Source organism: Arachis hypogaea, chromosome 10 (assembly GCF_003086295.3).
Source record: "Arachis hypogaea cultivar Tifrunner chromosome 10, arahy.Tifrunner.gnm2.J5K5, whole genome shotgun sequence".
NCBI classification, from domain to species: domain Eukaryota; kingdom Viridiplantae; phylum Streptophyta; class Magnoliopsida; order Fabales; family Fabaceae; genus Arachis; species Arachis hypogaea.
The window spans coordinates 8,256,701-8,270,087 of NC_092045.1; the positions used below are offsets into that span (position 1 = coordinate 8,256,701).

At 37.8% G+C, this 13,387-nt stretch overlaps 2 long non-coding RNA genes across 3 annotated transcripts; both read left to right on the plus strand.

Moving 5' to 3' along the window:
- The first annotated feature begins 1,526 nt into the window (after positions 1-1,526).
- On the plus strand, positions 1,527-5,299 carry LOC112718157 (uncharacterized). Of its 2 annotated transcripts, XR_011866424.1 has the most exons (4): positions 1,527-2,271; positions 2,344-2,426; positions 2,537-2,649; positions 5,050-5,299. It is a non-coding gene; the product is annotated as an uncharacterized lncRNA (long non-coding RNA). The 2 variants fall into 2 exon arrangements; XR_003160658.3 differs by lacking the exon at positions 5,050-5,299 and having other exon boundaries at positions 2,164-2,271; positions 2,537-2,673.
- Positions 5,300-8,873: 3,574 nt separating this feature from the next.
- On the plus strand, positions 8,874-12,699 carry LOC112715061 (uncharacterized). The gene is made up of 4 exons (XR_003159453.3): positions 8,874-9,671; positions 9,744-9,826; positions 9,937-10,049; positions 12,450-12,699. It is a non-coding gene; the product is annotated as an uncharacterized lncRNA (long non-coding RNA).
- Positions 12,700-13,387: the final 688 nt, after the last annotated feature.

Sequence of the window (13,387 nt, forward strand, 5' to 3'; positions counted from 1 at the left end):
GCCACGTTTACGTTTTTGTTACTCTTTTGAAGGATGTTTATTGCTTAACCTTCTTTTAAACTGCGAGGCGACTTTCTTGCAAGTTTTCGATTCTTTTAAAAACAATGTATTCAAAAATATTTGTAATCGTGCTCTTGAGTTCTGTGATCTTTGTCTTGGGTTTGAAATATTATCTTCTGTAAACCTCATATTTCATCGACTCAATTTGAGTTTGTTTCAAACTGATGCGCTGGTTTTCTTGTTGATCCTATTGAACATCTTTGATCCAAGGGTTATCTTTGAAGTTGTCAATTGATTTATTTCTAGCAAACTTCATTACTGGAGCATCCTTGTTTATCTGGAATTGGATATATTCTTTCTAATTTATGAGTACTATCCTGATATCATTTCTCCTTGCTAGAATCTTGTATCTTTCTGAGTAGACTCGAGAATTGTTTTGATATCACATGCGATTTGTAGACACAGTAACACGATACGTTAGTTCTTTAAGACGTGATACATATACGGAAGTTGAAGTGGTAGGTGTGCAACGTGTGAGTTGTGGGCGTTTTGTCCCTTGCGAACGGGTTTGTGGTTGTCAGGCTTGTGATCAAATTTGGGGTTTGTAAAGTGCTTGATGGAGTTGGAAAGTTGGAACTTTGAGGTTGATATGAGATTAGTGTGCAGAGGATTGAGCACGTCGTTTTAACTCCATCCTGTTTGATAGCCTTTGATGCCTTGCCCTTCTGTCACATGATTGAACCATGTTATCTTTTGCATTGAGCCTACCTTGCAATGTATGCTTTTCAATCACACTCCTACCTTTACATCCTTATGCTTATGACAATCAAAGTATTTGAAAATCGTATATATGATTATATTTTGAGATATTTTTGCTTCTTCCTTAAATGTGTTCAAGGGTGAACTGTTATGGAATTTCTTTCATTTTGTATTAATTTTCGAGGGCGAAAATTTTTATAAGGTGGGTAGAATGTAAGACCCAGAATCTTTGAAAAGTCTTATTATGAGCAAGTCTCAAATCCTACAGTTATTTATAGCCTTAATTTCAGAGATTATTTTATTATAGATAATTAAAGCAAGTTTTGATTTATTGAATTTGAGACGAGTTATGATTATTATCCAATTTTATAATTATTGGATTATTTCCTATATTTAAAGTATAAAGTTGATAGTTGTGAAATAATAAGGATTTTATATGATTTGGATTAGATAAGTAATATTTTAAATATTATTACTGCTATTTTAGAAAATGAAGAAAATTAAGTATATTATTTCTAATTATTTGATTTGGGCATTTTTATTGAAAATAATTTGTAAAATTGATGAGCAAATAGTATTTTCTATATACAATTAGTGTTGGATTTAATTTGGGTTTCAATTACTATATTATTCCTAATTTTATGTGAAATTACTAAAATGCCCTTAGCCCTAATTTTCAAAACAATGAAACCCTAACCCAGCGACCCGTTACCCGACCCGGTTCCTTTTCCCTCCACAATTAGCAGTAGCCAAAGTCCCCTTCCCACAAAACAGTAGCAATACACGGTTTTCTCCATTTCCTTTTCCATGAAAGAGAGTCACAAGAGCAGAAAGGGAGGAAGAGAAAGGAATCTGCGCCGGTGGCACTAGGAAGGTTGTTGCCTGTCATCATTTCGAGTCACCGCCCATGAGCCACAACACCATGGAGCCAGCTTCGTCGCGCCGCCTCGGCCACCCGTGCTATCGCCGTCGCCGCAGAAGCCTTCCCCGCCGATACCATGAACTGCGAACAGAGGAGAGAGAGAGATCGAAACGGAGAGCTACATGAGGAAGAGGGTGGTCGTGGGTCGTAGTCGTCGGGGCTTCCGCCATGTTCTGCCGCTCGCCGACACCGATCGATGGAGGAGTGCAGCGCCGCCGTTGTTCCATTATCGTCGAATTCGAAGGAGGAGGAAGGCCGCCAGTCACACCAAACAGGAGAGGCGTAGAGAGAGCTGAGGCGAGCTGGGAGTCCGACCACCGCGCCCAGCCGCTGTTCACGTCGCCGGCGTCGCCTCCATTGGAACCGCCGCGCCCAGACACGCCGCTGCTGTGCTCCTTGCCGCAGCGCCGCTGCCGTTGCTCACCTTTCGTAGTTGCAGCACTGCCACTGTTGAGGGGTCTGCCACCGGTCTGATCTGAGGGGGAGGAGATGCGATCGGAAGAGCAGGGAGGGAGCTATTGCCGCTGCTGCCAGCTCCTGGATGCCATTCAAGCCGCCGCTCCTGCCGCCGTCGCCGGAGAAGTATACCGGTAAGGGTTTTAATCTGCGGTTTTGGTCATTTTGGATCTTGAGAAGGTTTTAATGCTGCGCGGTTTTTATAGTTGATCCACCGGAGCTTCTGGCCGCCGCCGGAGCTGTTACCGGGGCCGGTTCGGAATCGCAGCTGCCTCATTGTATTATTTCGGTAAGAAATTATGTTTCGAATAATCTCGCGTTAGTATTCTGTTGTGTTTGGTTAATAAATGAGCTTTGGTAACTTGGGGTCGAGTCCTGATTATTATATGTTGCGATTAGTATGCTATGGTTATTGCGAAAGTGGCTGGGAGCTGAGGTTTTGGTCGCCGTCAGTTCGGTTTGAGGCGGAAAGGACTTGATGAGGCATTTGGGTTATGGAATGGTATTTTGAGGTAGGGGCGCTTTCCAAAAACTATGCTTTATGTATTGGAATTATTACATATGGATACTGATGTGAGATATTGTGTATTTGGTGATTGTATCTGCCTTATGTATTATCTGATTGACTTGAATGATTATGGATGTTGGTTTGGCTGAGTTGTTGTGCGGCTTTGTGAAATATAGTGTTTTGAAGTTGATTCTTTAAAGATTTGAAATCTGAGATTAAACCGTTGATGATTGGTTTGAATTGAGTCAATTATTTCAATGATGTGAGAAGTCGAATGCACTTTTGAATTCAGCCTGGTTTATTTTAATTGATTTGGTTTTGGGCAAATGATTTGTTATTGAACCGTTTCTTTAAAGCCTTGAAAATGAGTTATATCGATTGATATTGAGTTGATTTTTAAATGGTATCCTTGAGATACGCCACTGAGGCGATTGTTGGATTTAGCTTGTTTTAAATTGATTTCTGGTTTTGAGATGTTGAAAAGGAATGAGAAATGGTTTAGTTGGGACCCGAACCGGGTGGCAAAAGTCCAAGTTTTAGGGGAGGTGCCGCCGAAATTTCTACAAAATCCTACAATTGTTTGTAAGGTTATTTAAAAGGGTTGGAATTGAGAAATTGTATGATTTGATTTACTAAAAGGATATTTATGTTTTCAAGCTTAATTTATTTGATGAACCTTATACGTTGAGTTCGGCTTATTTAGAACTGAACTATTTTTACCGTTTGAATCACTGAAGGAAAGAATGATGCTCCAATATCGATTTTAAAATAAAAAGGAGTTTTTAGTGATTTCAAAGGAACCTAGACTTTTGATTGATTAATCAAGTTTGAGGCATTTTGGAAGAGTTAGAAAAATGGGTTCTAAAAAGAAACTTGAAAGTGGTTTGATTCAAATGAACCGGTTTCGTTTCAAATGAGTTGATTTTTGGACCGGGTTGTAACTTGTGATTTGGTATGGCCGGTTTTATAGTAAATTCAGTTTTATTTACTTGAACCGAGAAATCTATGATTTTAAGAGTTTCAATGAATTTTAAGGAATTGATATAGGTTGACCTTCCCTAAAGACTTGGGACTCTGCCGAGAAACTTTTGTTATAAAATCCCATTGTTGGATGTGTGATTTTGAATGCTTTGAAATAAATCCTTAACTTGCCATGGTTTTGGAAGTTTTGGAAAGAGAATGCCGAGAGTGGCTTTGTTTTAAAAAGGGAACTCACTTTGAGAAAAATTTGGCTTATGAGCCTGAGATGATTTGAGAAAATGAGATCCTTTAAAGCCAAGGCTGAAAAGAGTTGAAATTTGATTTCAAAGTGAAATGGCTTGAGAAAAGTGAGTTATAGCTTAAATGCCGGTTTTATGAATTTGATGATGTTGAATGATGGAAGTACTATTTTTGTTATGGGCCAGAATGGCTGTGTATGATTATGAATATTGGCTGGTTCTGGATTGAACCGTGAGCCGGAATGGCTGTGTGTGATATTGATTTATGGCTGATTGCCGAACGAGTTATAAGCCGTATGGCTGGCTATGAATTATGAATTTAAGCCGAAGGGCTGTATTTATTGATAAATTGGTTGGTTCTGAATTGAACCGTGAGCCGGATGGCTGAGATGGATGGTGATCCATGATTGAATATAAATGCATGTATGCAATTGAATGATTTGTGAATTTAAGCCGAATGGCTGAGATGAAAGTTGTAAGCGAGTATGCTTGTGTTTTCTCTCTGTTGTAAGGGTGACAGGGCGCAGATACCCTTTAATGGCGACAGGGCGCAAATACCCTCTAATGATAATAATGCGCAACAGAGAGACTGTGTCCGGGTTAGCTACCGGACACGTCGGGTTGGCTTGGTAACCGACAGATGATATCATCAGCCACTAGGGACAGGCATGCATCATATGCATCTATGTGACATTGTTTGGGTATGCATATTGTACTTGGTTTGCCTATGTGATTAACTGCTAATTGTTCTACTTGCAATAACTATTTGTTTGTGTTTGTATCTTCCTACTTGTGTTTGCTTCTGGAACTATGTTGGATTGTGGTGGATTGGTTGTGGTTGGATTGTTTGGGCCTAGGGCCGTGGTTGAATGAGATGGACCGGTGGTTGATTTCGGTTTTGTGGTTCTGGTTTGGAATAAGATATGAAAGGTTATTTTGGTTCAGTATAGATAAACCTTTTTGAAATGCTTTGATGTTTTGAGAATTGAACGGTTCCTCTTTCAGAAAAGATTTCTGACTTTACGTTTATCGTAAACTGTTGTTTTTGAAAAGAGGCATAAGATGGTTAATAATCACTGGTACGGTTTATCTTCATGTATCCTATTACAGTAATTCCTAAAAACCCTCTACTGAGAACCCTTTCGAGGATGATGTTCTCACCCCTTACATTTTTCCCCTTTCAGGATATGGGCGTAGAAGTTACGAAGAATTTATTTAGTTATTGTTGTGATGTTCTGTATTGATTTAGCTTATTAATTATTGTACCCTCGCCTTTATCTTGATATATTCTATAAGAGGGATAGGAATTGTATTGGTTAATGTCTGTAATATTATTTGTATATGTATGTATATATATGGATGTACTCTTCATGAGTTTTGTAAGTTGTATGGTTTCCTTGGATGTACGTTATCGAACGAAAGTATTTTTGGGAACGGTATTTGCGGTTTAAAGTTTCAAACAGGCTTATATTTTAGTAATAAATAGTATAAGAGTCGTCGTAATGTCCGAGCTATCAGAGTAGCGCAGCCGGAAGCGTGAACTTTGGTAGTTAGGGTGTTACATTATGGTATCAGAGCAGTTCTTCCTGTAGAGCCTGAGGAATGGACTGACTATGCTTCAATTGCATACTCTGAGCGTTTGTCATGTATTAGGTCTTGTCGAATGACGAGAATTAGAGCTTTATGCACATGACGATCTATTGATTAACGTTGTTAGTCTTCCGTTGCATAATTTCTGATATTAAGTTTGGCCGGCTTAATACTAGTGAGTTATGTACATGAAAGCACTAATGAGTTATCATAGATAATATGCGAGTTTTGAGCAAAGCGAATCACGGGTTTTGGGAATGTTGGAAACTATTTCTCGAGGCTATTCAGTTGTGTGTTTTGGATTTTGTTCGAGTCGACCTGTTCTTTCATAGCCTAACTTGAAGTTCTTGTTTGCTACTTCCCTTGAAAAGTAATTTGATGTTTCCACTCTATTTCTCTATTCATATGCATTCTTGTTTGATCTCAATTGCATATGCTTGTTTGAAATCCTTGTTGTATCTATCTTCCTCTGTTTGAGTTCTTCTTGATTCAAGTATTCTTTGATATAGCCTTGAACTTGTCTTAATGTGCTATGACTTTAACTCCGGGTTCCGAATTCATTCTTAAAGAATTTGTTGATTCGGTTTTCCTCTTATTTGACATTTATTACAGCTAATTTTGAGATTTTCACAAAAGTTGTTGTTGATTTGATATATACTTATCTACACATTTGGAACTTGAAAGATTTCTCATACAGTTTAATGATTATTTATTTCTAATACATCGCCTGTGCGTTTACTGGTTTACGGAACTACATTTACTTTAAATTACAATTTGACTTTCTAGTAATTTTACTATAGTTCCAATGCACATCTTCATTTGATTAAGTATTTGGATATTTTTCAAAATTTTGGAAAGGAAAGCTTTTTTTTTTCACTTTTATCCCAGTTGAGTCTCATTTGATAAACTTTACTTAATTTATTTCGAATTGAGTTTGATTTAGCATACTACATGGTTTATGCCACTGTTGTTCTTTTGAAAATGTTGGACTCATAGCTTTCTTCTTATGAACGGACTAAATTCTTTGTTAAACCTATCATCTCTATCAATGTCATACTTGATTTTGTTTTTAACTAATTTCTTACATCTTGTGAAATTATCATTAATCTTGGTTTTTCCAATCTCGTGAATCTCATTCTTATGTGAGTTAGCTTGATTCGTTTCAAAATAGTGCATCATTTATATATCCTCTCATTATTTTTACAAAAGTTTTTAGTTAAAGATTTATTCTTGAGAAATTACTAATGATTGAGTTGTCTTTTCCTACGACTTTTCTTTTGGGTCAATTGGAAGCTTGTTGGATGTTTCACGACTAGTGAATCTTGTTTGAACTACCTTGATTTAAAACCCTCTCTTGCATGGCCTGACTCTTTTTAAGTACATCATAATTTTCTTGAATATCCTTCTGAGATGGTGATTTCAAGTATACTTTTGGAGTCTTGTTTTGAACCTTTTAAAGAAGTTTTGAATTCTCTTTGAAGAAGTTCTAAATGGAATTTATTTTCTATTGCTTGATTGAGATTGAAAACCATTGTTCGATTTGTGACAAAATTGTTTTAAAATTGACATGCGCTATTTTAAATGAGGTTCTAAAAAGTTCCCTTGTTTAATGGAAACCTGTTTGTTTGTAACACACCGCTTGTTTCCTTACCAGATTGTAAGCAAAATTTTTACCTCGGGATTTCTTTTCTAAAAAGAGTTTAACCTCCTCTTTTGTTCTCGCTATAAATGTTATACACGCTTGTTTGAATATGTATTTTGAGGATTTTTGAACGAGCATTTGATTTCTCTTCCGAGTTTTATGATCGCTTTTGATTAAGATTGTACACCTAACTATCTTCCAAAATAGTTGAGGAAATACTTTTGCTCTTAGCCAAAATCTGTGTACAGTTTGTTTTAAAATTCTACATGATCTGTTTCAACATGAAATTGTATTAAAGCAAAGCCACGTTTACGTTTTTGTTACTCTTTTGAAGGATGTTTATTGCTTAACCTTCTTTTAAACTGCGAGGCGACTTTCTTGCAAGTTTTCGATTCTTTTAAAAACAATGTATTCAAAAATATTTGTAATCGTGCTCTTGAGTTCTGTGATCTTTGTCTTGGGTTTGAAATATTATCTTCTGTAAACCTCATATTTCATCGACTCAGTTTGAGTTTGTTTCAAACTGATGCGCTGGTTTTCTTGTTGATCCTATTGAACTTCTTTGATCCAAGGGTTATCTTTGAAGTTGTCAATTGATTTATTTCTAGCAAACTTCATTACTGGAGCATCCTTGTTTATCTGGAATTGGATATATTCTTTCTAATTTATGAGTACTATCCTTGATATCATTTCTCCTTGCTAGAATCTTGTATCCTTCTGAGTAGACTCGAGAATTGTTTTGATATCACGTGCGATTTGTAGACACAGTAACACGATACGTTAGTTCTTTAAGACGTGATACATATACGGAAGTTGAAGCGGTAGGTGTGCAACGTGTGAGTTGTGGGCGTTTTGTCCCTTGCGAACGGGTTTGTGGTTGTTAGGCTTGTGATCAAATTTGGGGTTTGTAAAGTGCTTGATGGAGTTGGAAAGTTGGAACTTTGAGGTTGATATGAGATTAGTGTGCAGAGGATTGAGCACGTCGTTTTAACTCCATCCTATTTGATAGCCTTTGATGCCTTGCCCTTCTGTCACATGATTGAACCATGTTATCTTTTGCATTGAGCCTACCTTGCAATGTATGCTTTTCAATCACACTCCTACCTTTACATCCTTATGCTTATGACAATCAAAGTATTTGAAAATCGTATATATGATTATATTTTGAGATATTTTTGCTTCTTCCTTAAATGTGTTCAAGGGTGATCTGTTATGGAATTTCTTTCATTTTGTATTAATTTTCGAGGGCGAAAATTTTTATAAGGTGGGTAGAATGTAAGACCCAGAATCTTTGAAAAGTCTTATTATGAGCAAGTCTCAAATCCTACAGTTATTTATAGCCTTAATTTCAGAGATTATTTTATTATAGATAATTAAAGCAAGTTTTGATTTATTGAATTTGAGACGAGTTATGATTATTATCCAATTTTATAATTATTGGATTATTTCCTATATTTAAAGTATAAAGTTGATAGTTGTGAAATAATAAGGATTTTATATGATTTGGATTAGATAAGTAATATTTTAAATATTATTACTGCTATTTTAGAAAATGAAGAAAATTAAGTATATTATTTCTAATTATTTGATTTGGGCATTTTTATTGAAAATAATTTGTAAAATTGATGAGCAAATAGTATTTTCTATATACAATTAGTGTTGGATTTAATTTGGGTTTCAATTACTATATTATTCCTAATTTTATGTGAAATTACTAAAATGCCCTTAGCCCTAATTTTCAAAATAATGAAACCCTAACCCAGCGACCCGTTACCCGACCCGGTTCCTTTTCCCTCCACAATTAGCAGCAGCCGAAGTCCCCTTCCCCCAAAACAGTAGCAATACACGGTTTTCTCCATTTCCTTTTCCATGAAAGAGAGTCACAGGAGCAGAAAGGGAGGAAGAGAAATGAATCTGCGCCGGTGGCACTAGGAAGGTTGTTGCCTGTCATCATTTCGAGTCACCGCCCATGAGCCACAACACCATGGAGCCAGCTTCGTCGCGCCGCCTCGGCCATCCGTGCTATCGCCGTCGCCGCAGAAGCCTTCCCCGCCGATACCATGAACTGCGAACAGAGGAGAGAGAGAGATCGAAACGGAGAGCTACATGAGGAAGAGGGTGGTCGTGGGTCGTAGTCGTCGGGGCTTCCGCCATGTTCTGCCGCTCGCCGACACCGATCGATGGAGGAGTGCAGCGCCGCCGTTGTTCCATTATCGTCGAATTCGAAGGAGGAGGAAGGCCGCCAGTCACACCAAACAGGAGAGGCGTAGAGAGAGCTGAGGCGAGCTGGGAGTCCGACCACCGCGCCCAGCCGCTGTTCACGTCGCCGGCGTCGCCTCCATTGGAACCGCCGCGCCCAGACACGCCGCTGCTGTGCTCCTTGCCGCAGCGCCACTGCCGTTGCTCACCTTTCGTAGTTGCAGCACTGCCACTGTTGAGGGGTCTGCCACCGGTCTGATCTGAGGGGGAGGAGATGCGATCGGAAGAGCAGGCAGGGAGCTATTGCCGCTGCTGCCAGCTCCTGGATGCCATTCAAGCCGCCGCTCCTGCCGCCGTCGCCGGAGAAGTATACCGGTAAGGGTTTTAATCTGCGGTTTTGGTCATTTTGGATCTTGAGAAGGTTTTAATGCTGCGCGGTTTTTATAGTTGATCCACCGGAGCTTCTGGCCGCCGCCGGAGCTGTTACCGGGGCCGGTTCGGAATCGCAGCTGCCTCATTGTATTATTTCGGTAAGAAATTATGTTTCGAATAATCTCGCGTTAGTATTCTGTTGTGTTTGGTTAATAAATGAGCTTTGGTAACTTGGGGTCGAGTCCTGATTATTATATGTTGCAATTAGTATGCTATGGTTATTGCGAAAGTGGCTGGGAGCTGAGGTTTTGGTCGCCGTCAGTTCGGTTTGAGGCGGAAAGGACTTGATGAGGCATTTGGGTTATGGAATGGTATTTTGAGGTAGGGGCGCTTTCCAAAAACTATGCTTTATGTATTGGAATTATTACATATGGATACTGATGTGAGATATTGTGTATTTGGTGATTGTATCTGCCTTATGTATTATCTGATTGACTTGAATGATTATGGATGTTGGTTTGGCTGAGTTGTTGTGCGGCTTTGTGAAATATAGTGTTTTGAAGTTGATTCTTTAAAGATTTGAAATCTGAGATTAAACCGTTGATGATTGGTTTGAATTGAGTCAATTATTTCAATGATGTGAGAAGTCGAATGCACTTTTGAATTCAGCCTGGTTTATTTTAATTGATTTGGTTTTGGGCAAATGATTTGTTATTGAACCGTTTCTTTAAAGCCTTGAAAATGAGTTATATCGATTGATATTGAGTTGATTTTTAAATGGTATCCTTGAGATACGCCACTGAGGCGATTGTTGGATTTAGCTTGTTTTAAATTGATTTCTGGTTTTGAGATGTTGAAAAGGAATGAGAAATGGTTTAGTTGGGACCCGAACCGGGTGGCAAAAGTCCAAGTTTTAGGGGAGGTGCCGCCGAAATTTCTACAAAATCCTACAATTGTTTGTAAGGTTATTTAAAAGGGTTGGAATTGAGAAATTGTATGATTTGATTTACTAAAAGGATATTTATGTTTTCAAGCTTAATTTATTTGATGAACCTTATACGTTGAGTTCGGCTTATTTAGAACTGAACTATTTTTACCGTTTGAATCACTGAAGGAAAGAATGATGCTCCAATATCGATTTTAAAATAAAAAGGAGTTTTTAGTGATTTCAAAGGAACCTAGACTTTTGATTGATTAATCAAGTTTGAGGCATTTTGGAAGAGTTAGAAAAATGGGTTCTAAAAAGAAACTTGAAAGTGGTTTGATTCAAATGAACCGGTTTCGTTTCAAATGAGTTGATTTTTGGACCGGGTTGTAACTTGTGATTTGGTATGGCCGGTTTTATAGTAAATTCAGTTTTATTTACTTGAACCGAGAAATCTATGATTTTAAGAGTTTCAATGAATTTTAAGGAATTGATATAGGTTGACCTTCCCTAAAGACTTGGGACTCTGCCGAGAAACTTTTGTTATAAAATCCCATTGTTGGATGTGTGATTTTGAATGCTTTGAAATAAATCCTTAACTTGCCATGGTTTTGGAAGTTTTGGAAAGAGAATGCCGAGAGTGGCTTTGTTTTAAAAAGGGAACTCACTTTGAGAAAAATTTGGCTTATGAGCCTGAGATGATTTGAGAAAATGAGATCCTTTAAAGCCAAGGCTGAAAAGAGTTGAAATTTGATTTCAAAGTGAAATGGCTTGAGAAAAGTGAGTTATAGCTTAAATGCCGGTTTTATGAATTTGATGATGTTGAATGATGGAAGTACTATTTTTGTTATGGGCCAGAATGGCTGTGTATGATTATGAATATTGGCTGGTTCTGGATTGAACCGTGAGCCGGAATGGCTGTGTGTGATATTGATTTATGGCTGATTGCCGAACGAGTTATAAGCCGTATGGCTGGCTATGAATTATGAATTTAAGCCGAAGGGCTGTATTTATTGATAAATTGGTTGGTTCTGAATTGAACCGTGAGCCGGATGGCTGAGATGGATGGTGATCCATGATTGAATATAAATGCATGTATGCAATTGAATGATTTGTGAATTTAAGCCGAATGGCTGAGATGAAAGTTGTAAGCGAGTATGCTTGTGTTTTCTCTCTGTTGTAAGGGTGACAGGGCGCAGATACCCTCTAATGGCGACAGGGCGCAAATACCCTCTAATGATAATAATGCGCAACAGAGAGACTGTGTCCGGGTTAGCTACCGGACACGTCGGGTTGGCTTGGTAACCGACAGATGATATCATCAGCCACTAGGGACAGGCATGCATCATATGCATCTATGTGACATTGTTTGGGTATGCATATTGTACTTGGTTTGCCTATGTGATTAACTGCTAATTGTTCTACTTGCAATAACTGTTTGTTTGTGTTTGTATCTTCCTACTTGTGTTTGCTTCTGGAACTATGTTGGATTGTGGTGGATTGGTTGTGGTTGGATTGTTTGGGCCTAGGGCCGTGGTTGAATGAGATGGACCGGTGGTTGATTTCGGTTTTGTGGTTCTGGTTTGGAATAAGATATGAAAGGTTATTTTGGTTCAGTATAGATAAACCTTTTTGAAATGCTTTGATGTTTTGAGAATTGAACGGTTCCTCTTTCAGAAAAGATTTCTGACTTTACGTTTATCGTAAACTGTTGTTTTTGAAAAGAGGCATAAGATGGTTAATAATCACTGGTACGGTTTATCTTCATGTATCCTATTACAGTAATTCCTAAAAACCCTCTACTGAGAACCCTTTCGAGGATGATGTTCTCACCCCTTACATTTTTCCCCTTTCAGGATATGGGCGCAGAAGTTACGAAGAATTTATTTAGTTATTGTTGTGATGTTCTGTATTGATTTAGCTTATTAATTATTGTACCCTCGCCTTTATCTTGATATATTCTATAAGAGGGATAGGAATTGTATTGGTTAATGTCTGTAATATTATTTGTATATGTATGTATATATATGGATGTACTCTTCATGAGTTTTGTAAGTTGTATGGTTTCCTTGGATGTACGTTATCGAACGAAAGTATTTTTGGGAACGGTATTTGCGGTTTAAAGTTTCAAACAGGCTTATATTTTAGTAATAAATAGTATAAGAGTCGTCGTAATGTCCGAGCTATCAGAGTAGCGCAGCCGGAAGCGTGAACTTTGGTAGTTAGGGTGTTACATTTAGAGTTTTTATAATTGTTGGAATCTCTTCAGGAGTTCCAATGATATTTAAATCATCAACGTACACAGCAATTATAATGAACCTAGATGCAGATTTCTTTATGAAAACACATGGGCAGATATCAACATTCTTGAATCCGTTTTTTTTCAGATACTCAGTAAGACAATTATACCACATTTGTTCAGAATACTTTAGGCAATATAAAGATCTTTGCAATTTAACTGAGTATAACCCTTGCGAATATTCACTGGATGGTTTAGATATCTTTAGTCCTTCAGGGACTATCATATAGATATCTCGATCTAATGAGCCATATAAATAGGCTGTTACCACATCCATTAAATGCATATGCAGTTTAAGATATGCAGATAAACTGACTAAATAACGCAATGTTATCGCATCCACTACAGGGGAATACGTTTCTTCATAATATATACCGGGCCTTTATGAAAAATCTTGTGCCACAAGTCGGGCTTTGTAGCGCACAACTTCATTTTTTTCATTTTGTTTTCTCACAAATACCCATCAGTATCCGACAAGTTTTACATCTTCAGGTG